The following is a 13,337-nucleotide window of genomic DNA, read 5'->3' as shown; positions in this document are numbered from 1 at the left end:
ACCATTAACACTTTGTCAGCCTCAGTGACTACAGTCATAGATAAACAGGCCTCAGCTAATGTCAAGATACAGAGAGGTCTCATGCTGGTTAATCAACTCATAGATCTTGTCCAGATACAACTAGATGTATTATGACAAATAACTCAGCTGGGATGTAAACAAAAGTTTCCGGGATTGTGTGTTACTTCCATTCAGTATGTTAAATTTACTAGGGCAGCTAATTTGTCAAAAAGTCTTTTTCAGTATATGTTACAGAATTGGATGGCTGAATTTGAACAGATCCTTCGGGAATTGAGACTTCAGGTCAACTCCACGCGCTTGGACCTGTCCCTGACCAAAGGATTACCCAATTGGATCTCCTCAGCATTTTCTTTCTTTAAAAAATGGGTGGGATTAATATTATTTGGAGATACACTTTGCTGTGGATTAGTGTTGCTTCTTTGATTGGTCTGTAAGCTTAAGGCCCAAACTAGGAGAGACAAGGTGGTTATTGCCCAGGCGCTTGCAGGACTAGAACATGGAGCTTCCCCTGATATATCTATGCTTAGGCAATAGGTCGCTGGCCACTCAGCTCTTATATCCCATGAGGCTAGTCTCATTGCACGGGATAGAGTGAGTGTGCTTCAGCAGCCCGAGAGAGTTGCACGGCTAAGCACTGCAGTAGAAAGGCTCTGCGGCATATATGAGCCTATTCTAGGGAGACATGTCATCTTTCAAGAAGGTTGAGTGTCCAAGTGTCCTTCTCTCCAGGCAAAACGACACGGGAGCAGGTCAGGGTTGCTCTGGGTAAAAGCCTGTGAGCCTAAGAGCTAATCCTGTACATGGCTCCTTTACCTACACACTGGGGATTTGACCTCTATCTCCACTCTCATTAATATGGGTGGCCTATTTGCTCTTATTAAAAGGAAAGGGGGAGATGTTGGGAGCCGCGCCCACATTCGCCGTTACAAGATGGCGCTGACAGCTGTGTTCTAAGTGGTAAACAAATAATCTGCGCATGTGCCGAGGGTGGTTCTCCACTCCATGTGCTCTGCCTTCCCCGTGACGTCAACTCGGCCGATGGGCTGCAGCCAATCAGGGAGTGACACGTCCTAGGCGAAGGATAATTCTCCTTAATAGGGACGGGGTTTCGTTTTCTCGCTCTCTTGCTTCTTACACTCTTGCTCCTGAAGATGTAAGCAATAAAGTTTTGCCGCAGAAGATTCTGGTCTGTGGTGTTCTTCCTGGCCGGGCGTGAGAACGCGTTTAATAACAATCTCTGTCTCTCTCTCTGTCTATCTGTCTCTCTCTCTCTCTCTCTCTCTCTCTCTCTCTCTCTCTCTCTCTCACACACACACACACACACATGCTCACAAAAGAACAACTGTTTGGTGGCATAATAGAACATCATTGGACTGGCAGGATAGCTCGGCAAGAAAAGGACCTGCCCACAAGGCGGTAGACAGACTTTTGATCCTTGGGACCCACATAATGAAGGAGAGAGCAGATTCCTGTAAATAGCCCTTTGATCTCCACACATGCACAATGGCACATCTGTGCAAGCAAGCACGCGAGCACACACACACACACACACACACACACACACACACACACACACAGTGTAATTAAAAAGCCATGTTGATCATGTTCCCTTTTCCTGCTCTCTGATTTCTTCCCTCATGAAAGCTGTTCTGCCAGTGGCAGGAGATGTGTCCTGGGTCTGCCTGACTGGCTCCTCAAATCTATTCTCTCTTTCCTGAGCCTTCTTTGGTTCCCATAAACTATGCTTCTTAGATTCCCCTTATAGTTAGGGTCTGGGTTAAAAAAAAAAGTTCTAGCAAATGAGATGCACATGAGAGATTTAAAAGGCAGAAAGTCAGGAGCTCCCTTCATAGCTGCTTTGGCTATGGAACACGAACAACATCACAGGACGTGGGGGCCACAGCAACAGTGGCCCAGCAAGCTGTTCCCAGATACACGTGTGTAAGGTAGAAACATGACAGAAGAGATGGGGGGTGGCACCTGCTTCTGGGATTAGGGTCTACTGGTGGATTCTATAGTGTGTGTGTGTGTGTGTGTGTGTGTGTGTGTGTGTGTATGTGTGTGTGTGTGTACGTACATATATGTATGCACAGGTGCCCATGCACATGCCTGGTGTAGAAATGTATGTGGAAGCCCAAAGTTGACATTGATGTCTTCCTTGATTGCTCTCCATTTTATTTATTCAGGCAGGGTCTCTTGTTGAGCTCAGAGGGCATCAATTTCAGCTCCCCTAGCTAGCCAGCTTGCTCCGGGGATCACCTATCTCTGCCTCCTGAGTGCTAGGATGACGGGAGCCATCATGCCTGACTACCCAGATTTTCACATAGACTTTCAGAATTAGAACTAGGTCTTGACACTCACTCAATAAGCACTTTACCCACTGAGCCATCTGCCCACACCCTGCAGGTCAGTTCTTACACTCAGCAATCTCATCTGTAGGCCCCTGGCTATGGAGGAGTTACCGTTGCCCCAGAGAGTCAGTTCTGGGGTACTTTGGTACTCGGTCTAAGAAAGGACTCAGTTTCTAATCAGTCTCATAATTAGAAGATTATGGGCTTCACTCCTTTTTAGATTTAGGAGTATGGGTGCCCTTGGAGTTCAAAAGAGGCCATCCAGTCCCCCGAAACTGGAGCTAGGGATGATTGTGAGCCATCATGTGGGTGAACTGAAAGAAAAAAATGTTAGGCACAGCTTTACTAAAGGTGGTGCTCACCTTAGTCCCAGCACTTGGAAGACAAAGGCAAGGTGGAGGCCAGTTTGGTTTATACAGTGAGTTCTAGGCCAGCTAGGACTACAAAGTGAGACTGAAAAAAAAAGTAACATATGAAGTAATCCATTATGATATTTTCATATATGCATGCCATTTGACTTTGTTCTACTCCATCCTGTCTTCTCCATCACTGCCCTTCAATGTCAGCTTTGCTGAACACACACCAGGTAGCCTGGCTCTTGCCTTGAACCATGACGTCTGCAGCAAAAGGACAGAAGAGTAGTTTTTATTCTTACAGTTGGCACGCATACTCTGGTGAATTGATGGGTCTGGAGTCATCTGCCTCGTGGGCATGGGGTGTGTGTGTGTGTGTGTGTGTGTGTGTGTGTGAAAGAGAGGGAGAGGTGGGGCAGAGAGAGAAAGGGAGAGAGAGAGACAGAGAGACAGAGACAGAGAATCAGAGAGAGACAGAGAGATGGAGAACCAGAGAGATAGAGACACACACACACAGAGACAGACAGACAGATAGAGAGTGAGAGCGACAGAGAGGAGAGAGAGAGAGCGCGAGAGTGCGCATGTGTCACGGTGTAAGTGTAGAGTTAAAAACCAACTTTCAGGTGTTGGATTTTACCCCCACCTTGCTGAGGCAGGATCACTCTTGTTTGTGTTCTTGCCCCAAGCATTCCAGCCCCGGGCAGGCACAGGAGTTCCCGTATGTCTCCATCTCCCGTCTCACAGGAGGAACGCTGGGCTTACAGGAACCTCTGGCTCTTTGGGAGGATTCCGGAGAGCACAAGGGTTATCACTAGTGTGACTAGCTTCTTCCCACTGAGCCATCTCCCTGGCCCCTCACCTTCCTGTTAACCTCTAGGTTTGCTTGGGTTACCGGTCTCAAGGTGTGATGCTCATCTCTATATTGGCAGGAGAGCATTTTAGGCTAGGGAGTGCCGGGTGCCAACAAATGTGCATTTACTTATGTGTACTGGAAGGTAGCCTATCAGATCTGATTTCATGGATTGGTGACTTCATGAATATCTTGTTTATAGAGAGGTTTGAAGTGATTGCTATGGCAAAGCACAGTCATTAATTTAATGAAAATATGAAATAAATAACAGATGGCACACGAATTTGGCAAAAAATCATGAGGATGGTGGTATTCAAATGACTGAAAATTAGAAATCCTTTCCTAGTTATGGATTCTAAGCTCCCTTGCTATAAACATGGGAAGGAACAAGTTGAGATCAAATGACCTGCCTATACCTAACACCAGACTTCCATGCCTAGAGAGCACCATCCTTTTGAACTCCTGCTATTCCTGAGAAGTCAACAGTGCTGTGACATCCTAGAAAGAACACTCAGAACCTATGGCTTGTCACGAGTCGAGACTCAGAGACATTCATCAGCGGGACCAAGGGGCGGTGGAGGAGGAGAAATTGCAAAATGAGCCTGGCTCCTAGAACAGTATGTCTTCAGCACATAGCTATCAGTTCAGAAATACCAGACATAGGTGTGTTTGCTATGGAGGCTTAGCTACAGTAAGAGGAAGGGTGTGACCTGGGATTGTTGTCCTCAAAGGAAAAACTGACAAGCCATCACCCTGGAGCTCCAAGTTAAGAGCCATAAGCCCCAGACACACTAACAAAATAAATCAAGTGCTTAGAGCCACTAAAGCTCTCTGTCCTTGTCCTTGTCCTAAAGACCTCAGAAGAGATCCTGCAGATTAGTGACTCTAATACAATGAGCACAGATTGCAAGTACTCCAAAGCTATGTCATGATAATACTTAATTGCAACAGCAAGAGATAAGATGGAAAAAAAAAAAAACTGGACTAAAGGACATTTAGGGAAAAAAAAATGTCTAATAGGCCAGTGACTCCCAAGACCGATGTCCAGCTAGCTACAGAACAATCTCCACTACGCCGCCTGTCTCAGGAGGACAACAGGCAAGTACATTAAAATTGATAACACCAGGTCAGGCTTGATAGCGTGAGTCCGGAGTCTCTCCTGCTCAGGAGGCGGAGACAGCCGGATTGCTTAAGCCCCAGAACTGTGGGGCAACACCATGAGGTTTGTTCTCAGAACAACAGAACATTTCTAACATAACTAGCATAACATTTTCAGGCAACACCCAGAAATTGTTCTAATGGCTGAAGACAAGTTTCTGGGGTTCACCTTTTTAACAGCTGTTCAAATGTCCAGTCAAGTTTGCAAACTACGCGTGGAGCCCTTGAGCCTTGTTCGGAAGTTGCTTCCACCACACACAGCCTTGTTCGTTTCTCAGCGGCTGTCAGCTCTGACGGCTTTCCAACTTCTCTCCCGTCCTTTCGCTAGCTCGTGTTTTTGAGTCAGAATCTCACATGTCTGTTGCTCAGGCTGCCCTGGAACTCCCTATAACTGTAGGGTCCAAACGGGACTCAAACTTCTGGCAATCCTCCTGCCTCGATCTCCTGAGTGCTGGGATTACAGGTGCTCTCACTGCCTCCTCCAGCTTTATTTTCTCTCTGAACACTGCAGCCAAATCAATCCCTCTAAAGGACAGTAAAGTGAAAAAATGGATCAGAGAGCTGGCTCAGCAGGAAAGGTGCCTGCCGATGTTCAGCCCCCAGGACCCACATGATGGAAGGGAACGCCTTTAATCCCTGCACTGGGCAAGCAGAGGCAAGCAGATCTCTGAGGCCAGCCTGGGCTACAGATTGAGCTCCAGGACAGCCAGGGATACAGAGAAACCCTGTCTTGAAACAAACAATGACAAAGAAATATCCATTTCTTTGTTTCTAACTGTTTTGAAACATAGTTATTAGTACCTAAATTTCTTTCAGCATCTGACCTTTTAGAAAGCATTCTTCTGGGGAGCTAGAGGGATGGATTTAAAAAGCTGTCTGTCTTTTCCTAATTTGCAGAATCCTAGAGGCCAGTCCATCCCAGATCCTATGAGAGAGGCACACGGCCCAACATGAGCACATGGACTTTCTCTTGGGAATATGTATTTTAGGAAGGATTTAGAAATGGAGATGGCTATTAAAGGTGGCTCTCTACAATGTAGACTCTCCAGGTTGTCCTTACATGGTATTTAATGGCTCTGTGTTAAGCCTTAATTTAAGCCTGTGTATACCAGTGTCCTTTAGCAGACTAGGAAAAGGCTTGCGTTTTATAGGTAAAGATCTCTAACCCATCTCTGTAAGGGTCCACACTTTGTGGCTTGATGTAAGTGAAGGTTTAAGATAGAGGCCAGAACTGATGAGTCTATTGCCTGATTGTCTTTAGAGAGATCTCAGATCTTGTGTAGCCAAGGCTGACCTCGAACTCTTGGTTCTCTTGTCTCCACCTTCCTAGTGCTGGGACTGTAAGTGTATACCAGCCAGGCAACTGCGCCTCCTGAAAGTTAAGGGCTCTCAATAGTACAGTTCCCCTACTGAAGCCAGACTCCTCTGGGCTATGCAATTTGGTTTAGAAAAGGTTCCTAAGTGTCTTCAGGAGATCTTGACGTTTCAGGAGGCCTTCCTTACCCGTAGTTAATGCATTTTGAAATTTTAAGTTAGCATACTATCTTCACTTATATATTTTATTAAAAAAAAAAAGCAATGCAAGTTCCACAAGCTTATAAATAACATGAAGAGACAGTCTTGATTCCAGATTGATCTGATGGTAGAGACGTTTCTTTAGCTTCCCCTTTCCCTTTGACAGTGTTACTAGCTCCAGTTGCCAGCTGGCCATAGCTTCTGAGGCAGCATTCACCAGCGCTTGCTCTCTGTCTCTGTCTCTGTCTCTCCCTCCCTCCCTTCCTCTCTCTCTCTGTCTTTCTCTCCCTTCTCCTTCTCTCCCTCTCTCTTCCTCCTTCCCCTTTCTCTCTTTCTTTTTTCTTCCTTCCTTTCTTTCATTCTTTCTTTCTTTCTTTCTTCCTTTCTCTCTCTCTCTCTCTCTCTCTCTCTCTCTCTCTCTCTCTCTCTCTCTCTCTCTCTTCCTCTCTTTCTGTTTGTTTGAAACAGAGTTTCTCTGTGTAGATTGTCCTGGAACTTGCTCTGTAGACCAGGTTGGCCTCAAACTCAGAGATCTGCCTGCCTCTGCCTCCCAAGTGCCAGGATTAAAGTTGTGCACCACCATCAGGGGCTGGAGAGATGGCTCAGCAGTTAAGAGCACTGACTGCTCTTACAGAGGTTCTGAGTTCAATTCCCAGCAACCACATGGTGGCTCACAACCATTTGTAATGGGATCTGAGGGATCTGATGCCTTCTTCTGGTGTCTGAAGACTGCTACAGTGTACTTATACATAAAATAAATAAATAAGTCTTTAAAAAAAAAGTTGTGCACCACCACTATCTGGCTTGCTTTCTCTTTTATTCCCCAGCAATAAAGAGAAGTAATGAGTAAAGTAATTTCTCCTTTAATTTGAGACAAAGAACAAGACTGCCCTATAATCTGAAAACCTCTGCTTTATATCCTGCTCTGGTCTTAGTAATAGCTTATCTTCAGGCAAGCCATTTCTTATAAGACTCGGTTTCATTATCTATATAATGGGGACAATAAAGCCAGGTCCCATCCTCAAAGATTCTGATTCTATAATGGCTTAGATACTTGGAATTTTCTTCAGTGTCCCGTGGGTTATTTTAAGGATCAAATGTACCAAAAGCCGTGGAATAGCGCCAAGATACAATTCAGTAACAGTTCTTTTCCTTCTCCTTTGGTGCCTTCTTCCCTGACTGGAAACCGAGGTCTGTTTCCACTCCAGACCTCTGTTTGCACCATGTACAAGTGTATGCATGTGTCTGAGGACATCAAAATCCACACACTTCTACAGAAACTTACGCTGTGGGCTTTACTTGTTTGTCTAACCAGAGAATCCTCTGGTGCCAGGCACTGAGACAAAGTTCCCTGTCCTCTTGGACTTACTCTCTTGGCTGAAAGGCTCTTCAGTAAGGACTCAAAGTAAGCCAAGAAGACATAGGAAATGAGTGTTACAAGTAAGTCAGCAAGCTGGTGAGAGAAAGTTTCTCTGAAAAGGCTGCCTCTCTGGTCTAGAGGAAGAGGAGGCGCCATACAACCCAAGCCGGAAGGAATACCCAGGGAGAAGAGGTGGCGGCTACCAAAACCCAAGGCAGGGTTCAGGCAAGGGCTTCACTACTTATCCCCAGCCATAGGGCAGAGTCTGGGGAAAGAGAATCGAGCTCCATGTTGGACCAGGAAGGTAACAAGACTCCCCCTGAAGCAGCCCAAGAAGCAGGTCAGAGGGTCAGATGAGGAAGATAAAACTTTCAAACAGGAAGTAAACTGGCGCAGAAAAGACTCAAGAAACTAAAAAGCAAACACGCCCCACCCCCCCACCCCAACCCCGGGAAGGTCCTTCAGGATTAAGAAACTTGGCTAAAAGCAATGGGCCTGTGGCCTCTACCACTCAGGAGGCGGAGACAGCAGGATTGCTTAAGCTCAGGAAACAGAGAACAGAGGGGCAACACCACGAGGTTCCGTCTCAGAACAACGAAACATTTCTAACAGAACTAACAGAATATTTGCAGGCAACACCCAGAAAGTATTCTGGGGTTCACCTTTTTAGCAGCTGTTCAAATCTGCAATCAACTGCATTTGGAAACCAGGTGTAAGTATGTCCCTTATGCCTGATATGATATTGGTCCCTGATTCCATTGCAACTTAAACACCTGGGTTTTCTGCTGTGGCCTCGTCACCACCTATGTAATGAAGTATTATTTTGAAGCCTGTTGTACATTTTCCTAAACTTATATTTGAAAAAGAACCAAGTCCCTTAGGCAAGTGTCATCTGTGTGAAGGAAGGAAAGGGCCTTGCGTTAAGCGTGCAAAGGAGGAGAGCAGTGGAGGAAAGGTCAGACCTGCAGCTGTCCCTCAGCTGAAGAGTTGAGATTGGAATGTGACACATTGGAAGTGCTGAAAGACATGAGATGCAGTTCCCGTATAAAACCATCGCTCAGGGTGTGGTGGTGTGGATCAGGTCAAGATGGAAGCAAGACTGTGCTCTCTCTCTCTCTCTCTCTCTCTCTCTCTCTCTCTCTCTCTCTCTCTCACACACACACACACACACACACACACACACACACACAAATATAAAAGGTTTCAAGTTTCAGCTTCTTGGGGCTGGAGAGATGGCTCAGTGGTTAAGAGCACTAACTGCTCTTCCAGAGGACCAGGGTTCAATTCCCAGCATCCATGTGGCTGCTCACGACTGTCTGTAACTCCAAGATTCAACACTCTCACACAGACATACACACAGGCAAAATACCAGTGTGCATTTTACTGACTGGTTTTGTGTCAACTTGACACAAGTTAGAGTCAAAGAGAGAAAGACCCTCAGTTGAGAAAATGCCTCCATGAGATCCAGCTGTAAAGAATTTTCTAAATTAGTGACCAATAGAGTGGGAGGTGAGGGTCCAGCCTGTTGTGGATCATGCCATCCCTGGGCTGGTGGTCTTGGGTTCTATAAGAAAGCAGGCTGAGCAAGCCAGGGGAAGCAGGCCAGTAAACAGCGCTCCTTTGTGACCTCCAGGTTCTTGCTTTGTTTGAGTTCCTATCCTGACTTCCTTTGGTGATGAACACCAGTGTGGAAAGTGTAAACTGAATAAACCCTTTCCTCCCCAACTTGATTTTTTGGTCCTGGTGTTTTCTTCACAGCAATAGAAACCCTAACTAAGACATACATAAAATAAAATTTTAAAAAAGGCTCAGCTTCTCCACTGTCACCTTAGGGGATTAAGTTTCTAGCACATGCTCTTGCAGGGACACGTTCAAATCTCCCAGATTCAGGAGGGAGCACGGAGGAGCTCCGTTCAGAGGGACAGGAAGACCCACGTCACTGAAGGCCCAGGATCACTGGTCTTCACCCTCAGCTACACAGTGCAGCTCCCTCACACACGGTTGATAAAAGGCCAGGGATCCAAGGCCTCCACACAGCAGCACAGCCTCCTCATGGAAGCCACGTTGGTGATGGACATTCATAGTGCACAGTGAGGGAGGAAAGAGAGTAAGGGAACCCGGATGTCAGCGTCTGGCCAGGGAAAGGAGGATTCTGGACTTCCTCTTACATCTTTTCCCATTGGTCTAACCCAATAGGGTTTTTGTACCCAGGATCACTGAGTACAGCCTTCCGAAAGCCTCCACCCACCAAGTCCACTTGCGTTACCAGAGACACTTAGAATTTTAAGGCCTGTAGCATAGACAGTTTCATCGCAATTTAGCCTTGGGTTGGCAGGGAAGGAGTCAGACACTAAATACTGTCCATTCTATATTCCTGGGGCATTCCTAGACATTCAAAAGGGAAGAAGGAAACACAATCACTATGTTGTGTTGTGTAATGACTAGTCCATACAAATTCTAAGCAATTTATCCTCATTTGGACAGTAGGAAACTGAAGATCAAAAAGATAAAAGTCCTAGTGTGATGGGAACAGCCGGGCACTTTCTTGTTGGATTTAAGGTCTACTCCATGAGATGGAGCCCCTACTTGACACTGCGAAAGTGGCCAAAACCCAGGGCAAAAGCTGACTCCATCATTCTGCTGAAGGAACATTGCAATAAAAGACTCCTAATGACATGCTGTTATACCCACAAAGCCGGGCACTGCTCAACCCTCCTCAGAGAAGCTTCTCTCGCAGTAGATGGAAATTAATATAGAGACCCTCAATTGGACAACGTGTGGAGAGTGAGAGACTTTGAAGTAGTCACTGTCCTAAATGGGGTGTCTTCATCAAATCCCTCTTCCCAAGGCTCAGGGGTCTATTAGAAGAGGCAGCAAGGGGCTGGTGAGATGGCTCAGTGGGTAAGAGCACCCGACTGCTCTTCCAAAGGTCTGGAGTTCAAATCCCAGCAACCACATGGTGGCTCACAACCATCTGTAATGAGATCTGACGCCCTCTTCTGGAGTGTCTGAAGACAGCTACAGTGTACTTACATATAATAAATAAATAATAATTATTATAAAAAATTTAAAAAAAATAGAAGAGACAGCAAGATTCTATGAGCCAGAGGTGGTGGATGTCTCCAAGGAAAGATACGTGTATGATTTCAGAGGCTGGCAGCATGCACAAGACCTGCACAGGTTAAAGCAGCCTGAGAAGGGGAAGGAGACACACAGTCCCTAACCAAGAAGCCATTTGCAATTGGTAACCTGCGGAGCTGGGGGAGGAGGGAAACATGATGAAAATGCATTGTATGAGAAGTTTTAATAACTGTGTTTTTAAAAGAGAAAGTAACTTCACTAAGGTCACGTGGCCAGCCTGGACTGAAGGCCTGATGTGAATCAAGATCTGCCCCGCACCAAGCAAAGCTCACACTCACGGTCATGCCGCGTGCCTTTCTGGTATCCTTCTCTAGCAGAGGGACAGTTAGCATCACTTCCTTCCCCATGTGAGATCGAGAGAGAACCATAGCTCTCCAATGCCTGTCTCCATCACTTAGTGTCTCCTCACACTTCACCTACAAACTCCCTCTTCTCTCCCCCATGGTACCAAGGATTGAACCCTGGCATTTTACATACCAAGCCATTTAAATGCTCTATCACTAAATAATATCTGCAGCCATCTTTTTTACTTTAAAAAAGTTCTTAGTTATTAATTATACATAACAATGGGTTTACTTATGACATATTTATACATGTATATATTTTGATCATATTCACACACACACACACACACACACACACACACATACAAGCGCGCCCCCACGCGCCCACTCTTATCCCTAATATTACTATTCCCCTTTCCATTTAATCTCTCTTTTATTTTCATATCTCCTTTGTGTTGAGTGCTACTTTGTGTGTGTTGGTTTTGGTAGTCCGGTGAGTTTCATTAGGGCTGTTTATAGAATCACAGGCAGAACCCTTCTTAGGCTTGTTTACAGCCTAGCCAGAACCCTACGTACATTGAAGAGAATGCTCCCCCAACTGCCCTCACCTCTGCAACCATAAACTTTTAATAAGTTCCCAAGGAGGGATGGGCACTTCTGAGCCTCACGTCCCCTTACTTTTCATTTCGGGACAAGCTTTTTTTTTTTTTTCCTGAGACAGGGTTTCTCTGTATAGCCCTGGCTGTCCTGGAGCTCACTCTGTAGACCAGGCTGGCCTCGAACTCAGAAATCTGCCTGCCTCTACCTCCCAAGTGCTGGGATTAAAGGCGAGTGCCACCACCGACAAGCTCTTACTGATACGGATAAGTTCAAGCTGGACTTGGGCTCTCTCTGTAGCCCATGCGGGCCTTGGATTGATTGTGTCTCTCCTGCTTCAGCCTCAGAGAAATGGGGATTCCAGGCCTGTGGCAGCAGGCTCAGTCTTCCAGGCTTTTCTAGCCCCTTCTTTCCTCTTCCTTATCATATTTCCTGAAAACCCAGGCCAGAGAACTAAGAACCAAACCAGGCCACTTGCTCGGAAGTTGGCTGTGTTGGCTGCTTATTATGCCGGGGAGGTGCGTCGGAGGAGAAACTGTTTTCACTGTGTGTCCTCAAGTGTTGATTGCTTTGCCTGGGGTGCTGAGATTTTGCCTGCTGACTCTTCAACAGCAAGACACTTCCCAGCTACCCCAGGCCTGCAGTGATCTCTCCTTGATAGACTGCCCACAGAATTAGCATTTACCCAGGAAACAGTCTTATCCTGAAATGTTTTCTTGTCACCTACAGATACATTACAGCTAATCACTCCCCACCCACTCACACCAGTTAACTGAAGGGTTGTGTTTCAGTGCCTCGCTGCCGTTTCCACCTTACCCCAAACACAGACGAACACATTGCTCTTTAACACGTTCTTGTCCTCCCTCCACCTGCTTGGCTGACCCGCCAGCAGGTGGAAACCTCTTGGTTTCTATCTAAAAGGTGGCACCAGCTCTTGGCTCCTGGAGCTAGCTGGGCGCCCTATCTTAGGTGCCCTGCCACACCCTTCACTCTCCTTATCTTCCTTAATTTTCAACAACAAACCCACCCAGCATTGCTCCCATGCACGGCTAAGAAAATTCAGGTCCTGAAAGGGTAAACAACCTGCACTAAGCAAGGTAAGGTGGTGAGCACAGAGCAGAAATGGGGTTAGGAGGAAGGCAGGCGGACCACCCCACACCATCATATACAGCACACATACCCATGCCTGAGCTTCCTCTCTGCCAGAACCTCCTGGGGCATAGACTGGGTTTGGTCTCCCTTATAGGCCTAGCCAGAACCCTACCTAGAGCAGTTATACAGTAAATGTTTGCTCAGTACATTGTCGAAGGAAGTTTACCCTGATTACTGATTGGGTGAGAACCAGTATTGGAGAAACGGGAAGTATTTGCACAGAGATAAGCCCTGTGTGCCTGGTGGTGAGCCCTATGCCCTGAGCCAGTGAGGGGAAAAAAGCGAGCAGTGAGCGACAGAGAGGACCTGTGTGAGAAATTTTATCCTGACTGGGAGAAAGGAAGGAAGGATCAGAGGTGATCAAGAGACCTTGGATGTGGTAGAAGATGGGAACTTTGGCTACTCTTGGCCAACATCTAGGCCTGTGGGTTTTTCCCACCAGGAGCTATAGAGAGGGAAACTGAAGAGGTGACCTCTCAGTTGACACTGAGTGTCTCTAGGGGTATGGGACAGACCAGCTGGGATACTGGTGTGAAGGGTCTCGAGGCAGAGAGG

This window comes from Mus musculus, chromosome 12, assembly GCF_000001635.26.
Source record: "Mus musculus strain C57BL/6J chromosome 12, GRCm38.p6 C57BL/6J".
Taxonomy (NCBI): Eukaryota; Metazoa; Chordata; class Mammalia; order Rodentia; family Muridae; genus Mus; species Mus musculus.
The sequence above is the reverse complement of the archived record's forward strand: the minus strand, read 5'-3'. Positions refer to the sequence as shown.